This window comes from Aedes albopictus, chromosome 3 (genome assembly GCF_035046485.1).
Source record: "Aedes albopictus strain Foshan chromosome 3, AalbF5, whole genome shotgun sequence".
Classification (NCBI taxonomy): domain Eukaryota; kingdom Metazoa; phylum Arthropoda; class Insecta; order Diptera; family Culicidae; genus Aedes; species Aedes albopictus.
The window spans coordinates 354,529,307-354,542,610 of record NC_085138.1 but is presented as its reverse complement, the minus strand read 5'-3'; the positions used below and the strand labels follow the sequence as shown (position 1 = coordinate 354,542,610).

At 39.2% G+C, this 13,304-nt stretch overlaps 1 protein-coding gene across 1 annotated transcript in view; it reads left to right on the top strand.

The window, feature by feature from the left end:
* The first annotated feature begins 11,555 nt into the window (after window positions 1-11,555).
* The window catches only part of LOC109428942 (glucosylceramide transporter ABCA12), a 142,320-nt gene continuing 140,571 nt past the window's right edge, over window positions 11,556-13,304 (top strand). Inside the window, exon 1 of the mRNA XM_029874942.2 lies at window positions 11,556-12,295. The gene's annotated coding sequence lies outside the window, so the exon portion shown is untranslated. The remainder of the gene's footprint in view (window positions 12,296-13,304) is intronic.

Here is a 13,304-nt window from a genome sequence, read left to right as displayed (position 1 = left end):
TTTTTTTGTTTCAGGGAAAACCAGTCGGATTGTGAAAAAAAATCTCGATTTTTCATCGTCTATGAACTTGTAATCGATATCACTCATAATTCTTTACATGAATCAGAGAGGACGCGTATAAAATGGAGGCACGGAGATCTCAAAATAGATTGAAATATGAACGGCGGAAGTCCTCCGAGCTCAGCCCTTCCCACCCATGTTATTTTCATAGGCGGTGCATGTGCAGGCACAGAGCAAAAGTGATTATGTCAAATGATGTCCTTGCATGTCCTGAGGTCCTGAGATGTGAAAGTGGAGCAATTTGTGTACTTCAAATTTATGCTGGTCGAAAAAAACCATAAAAATGTTCTGCCAAAGTGAACCAAGAAAAAAAAATTAAAAATATGAAATAGATTCGAACTTGGATCATTTGAGTGATAACCAAGCGCGTTACCTCTAGGTCATTTTACCTAGCTGAAGTTCAGTCGTTAAGTCAGAATCAAGTTCCAAACATTCTTCTCCAGGATGGTTTTCGTGAAAACGCCATTTTTCGATCAGCCAAAGTGAACCAAATGTTTGATTTTTTTTTCAAGCTTTATTATTTTAATTAGACTTGTTGTTCAATGACGGCTCCTGTGTTAAATTATCAGTCGACATAACGCAGGTATTTAAAACCAGCTGATTTTTGTATTGTTGAGAATAAATTGATTCTAAAATGCAGTGGATTTGGTTCGGTCTGGCTGAATGTGATTTGAAAAAATGGCGATCAGCGCCATCGTTACATATTTGGATCCTCCAACATCCGCATTTCTAATAACGTGTTCAATTATCTCACAAACTGTTACTATGAGTCGATTAGAAGTTAGAAATCTGACGGCGATGAGGAGAACTTAAAATGTTCTTTATCTGGACCAAATCTAAAATATTTCGCTGATTCTATGAAATGGTTTACAGTTCACTCTGGTTGGATGAAATTTTATTTTTTGTATGTTCTGCCAAACAGAAATTTTGAATTTATTCTACGAATAGCTGCCAGAATTTCTGGATTTTTACATGGAAGGAGGATCATCAATTTCTTCATCCAATGGTTGAGAAAACTCAATTTTTCAAAAAATGGTCTTTGGTTCGGTTTAGCAGAACCCCGACCATTTCTGACTCAATCATTCGAAATTATGAAGTTTGATATGTCGCACGACATGTTTTGGATGAAAACCAGAAGTGTCCCTAATGAGGCCCCCGCGGGACCTGTCGCGGTGATCCGGATAGGTCAACTTATTCAAATCTGATTATCGCAGATGTTCGCAATAAAAATTCCGCTGAAAATCGATGGTTCAAACAAATAACACACGAAATAATCATTTTTTGCCATTTCGGCACCCTCCCTGACCCCAGTACAATCCGGAATATCTCCGGAATGGTTCCGGTTATTGCAAGGCCACTTGGGTGTAATAAACTAGCACCAATTTATGATCAATTGAGGGCGACTTCAAAAAAGTTGGATGAAAATTGACGAAATGCCAGCATTTTGAAAATTAGATGTTGGGGGTCGGGTACGTGAAGGTTAATCATGGGTAACTTTGTTTTAATTCGTGCTGGTAACTCTGTGCGATTTTTAGTATGAACGTGACATACTTTTGATAATAAGTCATTGAAAACGAATTCCTACACAAAAACGATGTACAGGGGTTACTCAAAATAACTGGGACAGGTAAAATTTTCACTTTTAAAAAAATGTTCAACTCGCTGTAACTTTTCGAAAAGTGCATCAAATATTCTCAATTTTTTACTGTAAGTTCATCAACTAGTTGTGTATCAGTAGTCCAATTTTGGAGAAGTTCGGACCATTGTCCACGGAGTTATAAAGATTCTAGGAAAAGGTAAAATTATCCGATAGCCAACTTTGAGCTGTTATATCTCCGGATTCAATGAACCGAATGCAATGATATTTTGACCATTCATGACTTGTATAATGAGCAATGAAAAACCTTTGACTTAACTTAAAATTCTTAACAAGGAAGAAAATTATAACGATTAGATTATTTTTCTAATAAAACACCAAATTATCCAAAACTTCAACATCGTTTCAAAATTCAAGATGCAAATTATAGTTCAATTAATTTCCCTCTAAATGACTTATATATAAATGTGTTTTGAAGGAAAGTTACAACATAGCCGCTAATAAATTGAGAAAGTAATGGGATGCATATTAGAAATTGATGAATTTACTAAAAAATCGTGAAATGAATGAAATCGTTATAACTTTTTCTCTTGTTAAAAATATAAAGTTAAGTTAAACGTTTTTAAGACTTCATCATATAAGTCATGAATGGTCAAAATTTCATTGCAATCAGTTCATTCAATCCGGAGATATAAAAGCTCAAAGTTGGTTATCGGATAATTTTACCTTTTCCTAGAATCTTTATAACTCCGTGGACAATGGTCCGATCTTCTCCAAAATTGTACTGCTGATACACAACTAGTTGATGAACTTACAGTAAAAAATTGAGAATATTTGATGCCCTTTTCAAAAAGTTACAGCGAGTTGAACATTTTATGAAAAGTGAAAATTTTACCTGTCCCAGTTATTTTGAGTATCCCCTGTATGGACGCAATGTTCGTTATACAAAGGAGCAATAACTAATTAAGTTAGTCACGTAAAATTATGTAAAATTACATGACTTTTATACGTAAAAACGTAAAAATATCGTGTTTTTTCGTGATTTTTTAACTAAAATTGTTGAATAACTTCGAAATACGCAATTTAAACACCGTAGTGTCTTCGGCAAAGTTGTAGAGTATTGTTCTACTATATCCTAACGGTATCTCCGGCACCTTTTCGGAGCAATTTTGTGAATTTCTGAGTAAGTTTCTGTGAAAAAGGCTAAAAAACACAAAATCGATTTGATACACCTTTAAATCTTTATCAATTTGGCTCAATTTTGGACTGAAGACTTGTTTTTGCATGTGGATTGATAATTTAATGTGTCACGAAGAATCGGAGAAAAAAAGTTTCAAAGTGAACAGGTATAATGTTGATGCTTCATATCTGTGTCAAAAAAGTGTGTATTATGAAGTGTTTCGTGGTCAAAATTGGACTCTTCCTTAAGGTGGGCGTCTTACCCCCAGTTTTCCTATTCATTGACAGTATTGCATTGGAACTAATCGATCCGCGAATGGAGTTCTTCTCCTCGAATCAGTATGTCAACCAAAACAGCCTTGCGCGAAGGTCGTTGCAAGCAGAACATCCGTCGCCCATATAATAATAGTGGATAGCTGCTTATTAATAAAATACGTCGTGACCATAAATCGACAACTTCCTCAAACCGGTTTCCACTAAGAAAGACACGCGTCTTCGTTTACAACTCTAGGAAAATAAACACAAAAGAAGTGACCCAACATCGTCATAACTGCATCGGCGGTGGTGTCGCTTTCACTCCAACGATTAAAATATAATCATTTTTGATCACCCCATTTCTGATCATCAACAGGAAGGGCCGCATTCCAACCAACGACGAAGAATCTTTTCCGGCAGCCACAGCCAACGAAACACAATAACAGTATCTATGCATTTCTGCACATGCTAATCTAGCTAGACAGTAATAAATCATCATCGTTTCGATCCGTGTGTAATGGGAGAGTCTCCGCAAATCACGTAACGCCACCCCATAGAAACCGCAACGACGGATCAAATTGCGACCGATTTTGCCCGATCGGTCACGCCACCATGTGGCCCACCGGCGAACGACATTCTGTGAACGATCTGTGGCCCGTTGTAGTCCATGATACTAGGGGAGAGTGGGAAAAGTTGGCCCTAGCCAGATGCTTAAAAACTTTCTTTACATTAAATGTAAAATTTTTGTTCTGATACACGGTTGTAGTCATCTCCCCGTTATCTGGATTTGGAAGTGCTGCTTCTACCTTTTCATCAGCTCACGTCACGGCTACCGTAGGGTAAGTGTACCAATTATGGCTATAGTACCAATTATTCGCCATAGTTGATTTTCACCATTTAATGATGTAAATCAACAGGAAAAAAATTGTGAACAACAGATCACGTTCACAAAAGATAGTCGCACTCATTTAAACTCCACATTTTCCTCAAATCATGGTAGAAATAAATCATTTTACTTAAAATTTCGGCTTCCTTGCACCCTTTTTCGCCATAGTGTACCAGTTATGGCTAACCCCATTAGAAATGCATGCGAATAGTGCGAAAAGGAACCGAAGTTAACAAATGTAACCATAACTGGTACAGGGTACCTATCATTGGCACACGCTGTAATAAATACTAAAAGTAGTTTTGGCTCCGTTTCTATATTTTTCCTGTAAAGTATGGAAACTAAGCTGTCTTATAACTTATTGATGACATTCGTTGGTCTTCTCGTTATTTTTGTATAAATAGGTTTCCTTAGGTAGTGCCATAATTGGTACACGTACCCTACTTATATTGTAGTTTTCATTTCGCGATGCACCTCTGCTAGAACCTCAGAGTTCCATTAGAAAGGTTAATTTTTTCTGTCAGAACAGGCGTATCAGCTGCTCCCGCTTTAACTTATGTCGGTCAACGTTCTGTCGGGTCTCATGCTACAGTATGCAATGGCGAAAACCATGTGCGTAGCCAGAGGGGGACCGTGCTCCTGGACGCATATTTTTTTACAATTTGAGTTAACTCAATATTATCAACCATGTTATCAACACAGTTCAAACTTGTTACATCGAGTTCTCTGTAACAAAATTACCTCCATCGCTTTTAGCACAATTCTCCTTCGGATTGTAAAATAACAGGTTGTCTGCAGTATTGAGATTGCATACAACTTGGTGTGCAAGAAATCCTCCAGGAATTCTCTCAGAAAGTTCTACCAGATTATTCAAAAATTAATTAATTAATAAATTAATTTCTTTTAAATTTTCTACAAAAAGTGCTTTCGAAAATCATCCAAGAAATTCTTCAATAATTCGTCTAGAAAATACTGTGGCCATGGATTTCTTCAGATTTTTCTCTAGGGATTCCTTCAGAATGTCTTCCAGGAATTCATTTAAAAATCCCTCCCTCCCAGGGATTTCCTAAGGAATTCCTCATGAGATTACTTTCGGGATTACTCCTGGGGTATCTTCAGATTTTTTTTTTCCAGTTTTTCCTCTAAGTATTCCTCCAGGGATTCCCTCAGCAATTCTTCCGGGGATTCACTCGGGAATCCCATTTGGGGTTTTTTTCAGGAACAACTCCAAAAGATATTTTACAAATTCCTTCAGGCATTCATCTTGAGATTCCTTCAGGAATTCCTACAGAAATTGTTCAGAGATTCCCTTAGGTATGCCTCTTGAGATTGCTTCCGGGATTCCTTCTGAGGATCTTCCAGAATTCCTCCACGGATTCCTTCAGAAATTGCTACAGGGATTCCTCCAGAAGTTAATCCACGAACTCTTTTTGGGATTTCTTCAATATTTTCAAGGATTCTTTCTGCATTTTCTTCAGAAACTTTTTTTTGGGATTTCTTCACGAATTCCTCCTGCGATTTCTTCGGGAATTCTTTCATATTTTTGCAGAAATTCATCCAAGAATTTCTCTAGGGATACCAAAAGAGATTCCTCTGAAAATTCTTGGGGGAATTTCTCCAAGAATTTCTCTAGAGATACGTCCAGGAACTCCTCCAAGAATTCCGCTAGGAAATATTCCAGGGATTCTTCCAAGAACTCTTCCAGGAATTCTTCCTGGAATTGCACCAGTGGTTCTTCAATGAATTCCTCAAGGAATTCCTACAGTAATTTCTACAAGGAGTCCTCCAGCAGGAATTTATCCAGGCATTCCACTATATATTTTTCTAGGTATTCCTGTGGGAATACTTCAATGGTTTTCTTCAGATATTTCTCCAGGAATTCTTCTCAAAATTCCTCTAGGGATTTTCCCACGAATTTATCCAGGGATTTCTCCAGGAATTCATTTAGGCATTCCTTCTGGAATCCCACCACGGATTCCTTCACGAATTCATCCAGGAATTTCTTTTAGGATCCCTGCTGGAATTCCTCTAGGGAATCTTCCAGAGATACCTTCAGAAATTCTTCCAGGAATACTTAAAGTAATTCCTCCAGGAATCTAGGCATTTCTCTAGGATATCTCTAGGAAACTATCGAGGCATTCCTACAGACATTCCGCCAGGAATTCCTCCTGGCGTTTCTCCAAGAATTTCCCCTGACATTTCTTCATGATTTCCTCCAGATATTACTCCGGGAACTTCTTCTGGTATTCCTCCCGAAGTTCTTTCAGAATTCCATCACGGATTTTCTCAGAATTCCTGAAGGAATTCATCCAAGAATTCCTTCAGGAATTTTATCCAGGGATTCGTTTAGGGACTCCTAAGGAACTTTTCCAATATTTTTTCCAGGTATTCCGCCAGAATTCCAGGACTTTTTCCTGGTTTTGCTCCAGGATTTTTTTTTTCTAGGAATTCCATAAAATCCTCAAGGGATTTCTTCAGAAATATCTCCAGGGATCGCTACCAAAATTCCTCAACGGATTTTTCACGGATTTTTGCAGGGATTTCATCCAGGAATTCTATCAAGATTTCCACCAGAGATTCCTGGAATTGGCTTCTTTAGCGGTGTTGAGATAATTACATATTCAGAATCTGCATGCAAAACTGAGCCGAAATCCAAATTTTCATGAATTTTGGTGCTCGGGAACCTATTTTAAAATCAGTTTGAAGTTTGTATGGGAGCGATTTGTCGAATCACCCCTCGTCGCATTTTGTACTGGGCGGAGCTGTCAAGCAGATGCTCAGCTGTCAAAAGGTGATTTCGAAAAATCTATTTGAAATTGTTTTTAGGTACCAAAATAAAGTTCAAAAAATCTGAAAAAAAATCATAGTGGTTCAGAAAAAGGCGCTCTTTCGTATAAAACCAAAAAAATAATACATTTTTCTTAATTTAAAACCCCAATTCCACAACGGCTTCCTTCACGAATTCCTGCAGGGATTCATCCAAGAATTTCCTAGGTGTTTCTAAAGAAATTCCTCCTGCGATTTCTCTAGGAAATCCTCCAGGGATTCCTTTAGAAATACCCCCAAGTATTCCTTCAGGAAATAATCCAGGCATTCATCTAGTTATTTCTCCAGAAACACCTTCAGACATTTCTCCAGAAATTCTTGCAGGAGTTCCAACAGGTATTTCTCCACGGATTTCTTCAGAAATTTCTTCAAGGATTTCTCCTAGACTTCTTTAAAGGATTGCTGCAGGAATACATCCAAGGATTTCTGTAGAATTTTTTTTCCAGAGATTCCTCATAGAATTCGTCCAGGAATTCCTCTTGGAATACTTCTTCTTCTTAATGGCTCGACGTTCGCATTAGAATTTGGCCTGCCTCACTTTAACTTAGTGTTCTTTGAGCACTTCCACAGTTATTAATTGAAGGGCTTTCTTTGCCTGCCATTGCATGAATTTGTATATTGTAAGACAAGTACAATGATACACTATGCCCAGGGAGTCGAGAAAATTTACCCGACCGCAACGGGAATCGAACCCGCTGTCTCCGGATTGGCGATCCATAGCCTTAACCACTAGGCTAACTGGAATACTACCACGGATTTCATTAGAAATTATTTCAGGGATTCATCCAAGAGTTCCTTTGGGGATCTTTCCAGGAAATTATCCAGGAATTTCTCCTGGAATCCATGGATTCCTCTAGGGATTTCTCCAGGCATTTCTCTACGCATTCCTTTGGGAACTCCTCCTAGACTTCCTCCAGAAATTCATTCAGGAATACTTCCAATAGCTCCTTCAAGAATTTCTACAGAAATTCCTCCAAGAATGCCGACAGGAATTCTTCCAGTGATGGATCCGAGAATTCATCCTGAGATTCCACAAATAATCCCTATTTTCCTGCAGGACTTCCATCAGGTATTCCTCCAGTAATTCATGCAGATGTTGCTCCAAAAATTCTTCCAAGAGTTTCTCCAGGAATTCTTCTGATACATCTCAACCCTAGTAACATTTTGATGACCAATTAGTCTTGTAGTGGTTTTGAGAACCGTCCTAAAACATTATATCTTTTATTTTGGTTTATGATGGTTTTAAGAACCTCCTCTATTTGACTAATAAATGGTACTTGGGAAGGGATTTCTCCCAGAGTTTCTCTGAGGATGTCTGCAGGAGAACATCGAGAGATTTCTCTAGAAATTCTTCCAGAGATTCCTCCGGGAATTCATCCAGGGATTCCTGTTGAAATTCTACCACGAATTTCTTTTTTAACACTCCAGGGATTCATCTATGAATTATATCTTTAGGAGTTGATCCAGGGATACTTTAGACACTCCTTCCAGAATTTCTCCTGGTATTTAGGAACTCCTCCAGGCATTCCTCCAGGATTTCATCAAGGAATGCTTCCAGAAATTCTACTAGAGATTCCTCCAATAATTTCTTCAGGCACTTCTCCAAGGATTCCATAAGGAATTCCTCCAGGCATTCCTTAAGGAATTTCTTCGGATTTTTTTCCCCAAAAAATACTCCCAGAGTTCCTTTACGGATTTCTTCAGAAATTCGTCCAGGGATTCCTCCAGGAATTCCTCCATGGATTCCTGTAACAACTCCACCAGAGATTCCCTTGAAAATTCCTCCTGGGATTTCTTCAAGGATTCCACTAGGAACCTCACCAGGAATATCTCCAGAAATTCCTCCAGACATGAATTCAGGCATTCTTCCAGTGATTCCGCCGCGAATGCCTCCATAGATTCCTCCATTAACTCTCCTAGCAATTACTCCAGGGATTATTCCAGGAATTCTCCCGAAGGTATTTCCAGAAATTCCTCCAGCGATAACACTAGGAATTTCGCTTGAGATTCCTGTCGAAATTGCTTTCGGGATATCTTCAAAAAAAGGTTCAGAGGTTCCTTCAGATATTTCAAAAATGCTGGGGTCACTTTTTGCAGGGGTGCACCCAAGATTTTTTCGGGGATGCATGGCTTTAGAGCCTGAAACTCCATTAGACAACCGCCATCTTGAACTTGGAGCCGCCATCTTGGATTTTAGACTTCCATCTTGGCCGCCATTTTTGGACTCCGGACCAGATGGCCGGCTTCATATCAAATACATAAATATTTTGGAGCCTTTGACAGCCGCCATCTTGAATTGTGACGCCATATTGGATATTCTGGACGCCATTTTTGGAATCCAGACTTCTTCCCTTCAACAAATATATCCATATTGTATGGTTCTAGGGTTTAAAATACCATTAAACTGCAATTCTGGCCACCGTGTTGGATTGTAGGCCGTCATCATGAAAAATATGGTTGCCATTTTTGGACTTTGGACATTTTCCCCATACCAAATATACCCATATTGCATGGTTTTAGAGCCTAAAACACCATACAACAGCCGCCATCTTGGATTTTAGACCACCATCTTGGACATTTTTGGACTCCAGACATCTTCCCCATACCAAATATACCCATATTGTATAGTTTAAGAGTCTAAAACACCATTAAACAGCCACCATCTTGTATTTTGAGCGAGCATCTTGGATTTTTACCGCCATATTGGATATTTTGGTCGTATTTTCGGACTCCGGACATCTTCCCCATACCAAATATACCCATATTGCATGGTTCTAGAGCCTAAAACACCAATAAATAGCCGCCATCTTCAATTTGGAGCAGCCATCTTGGATTTTATACCACCATCTTGTATATTTCGGTCGTATTTTTGAACTCCAGACATCCTAATACCAAATATAGCCATCTTGCATGGTTTCAGAACCTAAAACACCATTAAACAGCCACAATCTTGAATTTAAATCCGCTATCTTGGATTTTATACCACCATTTTGGATATTGTGTTCGTAATTTTTGGACACCGGATTTCTTCCCCATACCAAATATACCCATATTGCATGGTTTTAAAGCCTAAAACACCATACAACAGTCGCCATCTTGAATTTGGAGCCACCATCTTAAATATTAGACTACCATCTAGAATTTTGGACCAACATCGCAAAATTTGTGATCCCCAGTGTTGATTTCCGCACAAAATTCATCAACCATGCTTAAGGTTTCAAAAATACCGCAGTTTGATGTGTCGCATGATGGGGGCTTGGTTCAGTTTTATATGTATACGGCCAGTTCTACCATAATAATAATAATCATAACTCTGGAACGTCTTGACCGTCTGGACCATTTCCAATAGCAAACAATGCGGTAAAATTCCGGTTAGATTCGAGCTATAATCCGAAAAATCGGCAAAGCGAAGTGCTTTAAAAGTGGGTGAACTTATTTTGCGCACAGACATACATACATACAAACATACATACACACATATAGACATCACATCAAATCATCGAACTGAGTCGATTGTTATATGAGACTTGATCCTCCGAGCCTTTTTCAAAAAAAAATCATTTTTGAGTGAACGTATAGCCTTTCCAGTACACTTAGTGTACGAAAAGGCAAAAACATAAGCCACAGCTTATTACTTTTCTCTGAAAGCTGCTATGAAATCAATAAGTAGATTCTGGATCTCCCAAAGAAAGGTACAGGTGAAATCAATTGTCTCTTCTTCTTCTTGGCATAACTTTCCAACTGGACAAATCCTGTTTTTGATCTTACAATTTATCTGAGCACTTCCTCAGATAATATAATTGAGAGCTTTCTCTGCCAGTGATCATTTTGCATTCGTAATATCGTATGGCACGCCCGAAGTACTCTGTGTCCAAGGAACTGACGGATATTTCCTCTATGAAAACATCCTGGTTCAACTGGGAATTGAAACCATTACCCACAGATGATCTTGCCGAAGACACGCGCGTTTACCGCTTTGGCTATCTAAGCCCCTAATTGGGTTGTTTAGTGAATAAAATATTGCTGTTTTCTATAGCCTAATCGAAAGAGCTCATTTTTCTGAGTATAACGTGATTTTATTGGATTCCAACACTTTTGTTTTGATGGTTAAATCAACAAAATAATTTTAATTTTCGTGGATAGAATGACAGTTCAATCGTTAAAGTGACAGTTCGACCCGAACAAAAAATTCTGTAAAAAATCTGTACATCTAGTTAATATATGAAGAACAAACCTACTCACTTTCCCCTATAACTATGCCAAGTACAGCGTGATCAAGCTGACGACACGGGTCTCTGAACTCTTAACCTCGCTCGACTCTCCAACCATGTAGCTTACTCCGCAATGCAGCAGCTAGAAAAGTAGTGGAGAGCCAACGACATAACTTGCTGACCGTTGTCGCTGTCTTACCTACTCAGAATCTGCATCTCGTCTCGCACCATGGACCAGCACAGCAGCCTCAACGGAGACGCAGAGCAATTTCTATTTTGATCCAAACCATAACCTACCGCAACTTACGCGCCGCCACGATCACATCGCTATATCCAACCAAGCCCCAACATCGTTGATCGACACGATCGACGAAACTCGCTCGCACCGCGCACTCGCTCCGACTCACCCGTGGAACGCGCAGTACTAGAATCTCTCGTGAGTCGCGACTTCAACGCGCGACTACGACCCCGACGGGGTGGGTGAGAGAGTTTTCCACGCGAACTCGACGTCGACGGTTAGGCGATCCACGCTCCGCGACGGTCCCGCTCAGTTCCGTGCCAACTGTTGAAACAGTCGGACACATCCAACGATTTTTCACCATCTGGGTGTAGTAGCACAACGTGTAGAATCGATCACGTCGCGACGATCGTGCGCGCGCGTTGCATTCCGTAACTTCCGTATTATTCACCCACGACGACGACGACGGTGGCAGCGGCGCCGAAGGCGGGTGGAAAATCGACGCTGATTGCAGGCAGATATTATAGTACCTAGAAGATACACAAAACTAGCTGGATTTCGTGTGACAGACAGCTTTGCGTGCTCGGGGACGGTTTTGCGTGGTGCAATTTCGACTGTGTGTGGAGAAGTGCGGATCGGTCGAGCTGTGCTGTGGGTGCCAGCCAGTGTGTGACTGTGTGGTGTGGTGGACGTGAAAAATAATTGGAGATTGGTTTACTATAGGTTTTGGGCGAGGCGCGATCGAGCGCGCACTGTGGTGGTTGGAGCTGTTTGGGGCGATCACTCGCGCTACGAGTCGTGAGAGTGTGTAATTCAAATTGAATCGAGAGTTTGTTTTTCGTGTTTTGTATTTTGGTGCGTCGTTTTTATATTCACGGATTCGGGTGTTTACACTCTGTTCTTTATTTTGTTAAAACGTGATGTGGGGTACGAAAACAATAATTACCGCAGGTAGCATTTGATGACGACGCATGAAGAAAAGTGAAGAAGTTTTAAACATTTGGAAATACGGGATCCAGAACAGATAGCACGTTAATTTCAAGGTAAGGAATGTAACCATTATACACATTAAAAACCCTAATTAATCCACCTAGCGGTGATGGTGCCTTTCTCGTACTTTAAAATATCCTTTCAACAAAACTCGAGCGACATGTTGACGACATTGACATAAATACAAAATGAAAACTGCTTGCTAAATCTACTCAATATGGATACACAGCTTGGTTTTTGCTAATTACATATTTTGAATTCTGGACATATTTTCATACAAAATATGCCCATAATGCAAGAATTAAAAATCCTATAGAATAGGCACTAACTTGAATACTGGGCCATTATCTTGGACTTTGGACCGCTATCTTGGATACTCTGGTGGACTCCGAACATATTTCCCATACCAAATACACTTATTTTACATAGTTTTAGAGCTCAAAATTCCTTAAAACAGCCACCATCTTCTGTTGACGCGATCAAATTCTTATTTTTCCATTCAACGTTGACCCATCCTGCTATAAATTTACACCTTAGGAATCTGAAATGGTACGATTTGATGAGATCGCTTTAGTTTTGTCTATATTTTGTTCTCATATATGAGAACTTAGACCTATTCGTCACAACAACCTAATGTTTATCAGGCCATTAAACAAAGCCACGATTTAATTTTTCACATGAACGATGGTTCTGCTACACCACAGCTAGTCTCTAATGTGATCTAAGGCTATTTTCTTGTTAACCGTTCATTAGATTATCAAAAAATCTGCGATCTGATGTGTCGTATGTTTGGGTTTGGTTCATTTTTATATTTGGTAATTTCCGGTGGGATAGCCGGATCTGATTCCATGAGTCATGGACCATGACACTACCGGTCCCAAGTAACAATTCCATTGCTGATCGGTTTTGAATGATTTTTATTAAGGTTTTATTACATCAATAATTAAAACTCACAGTTTTATGACTGCTTTTATGAAAACCATTGATAAGATGTTTTATAGTATACTTGAAGATATCCATAAAGACAGATTTCAAGAGTAAACAAAACTTTCCGATATGTAA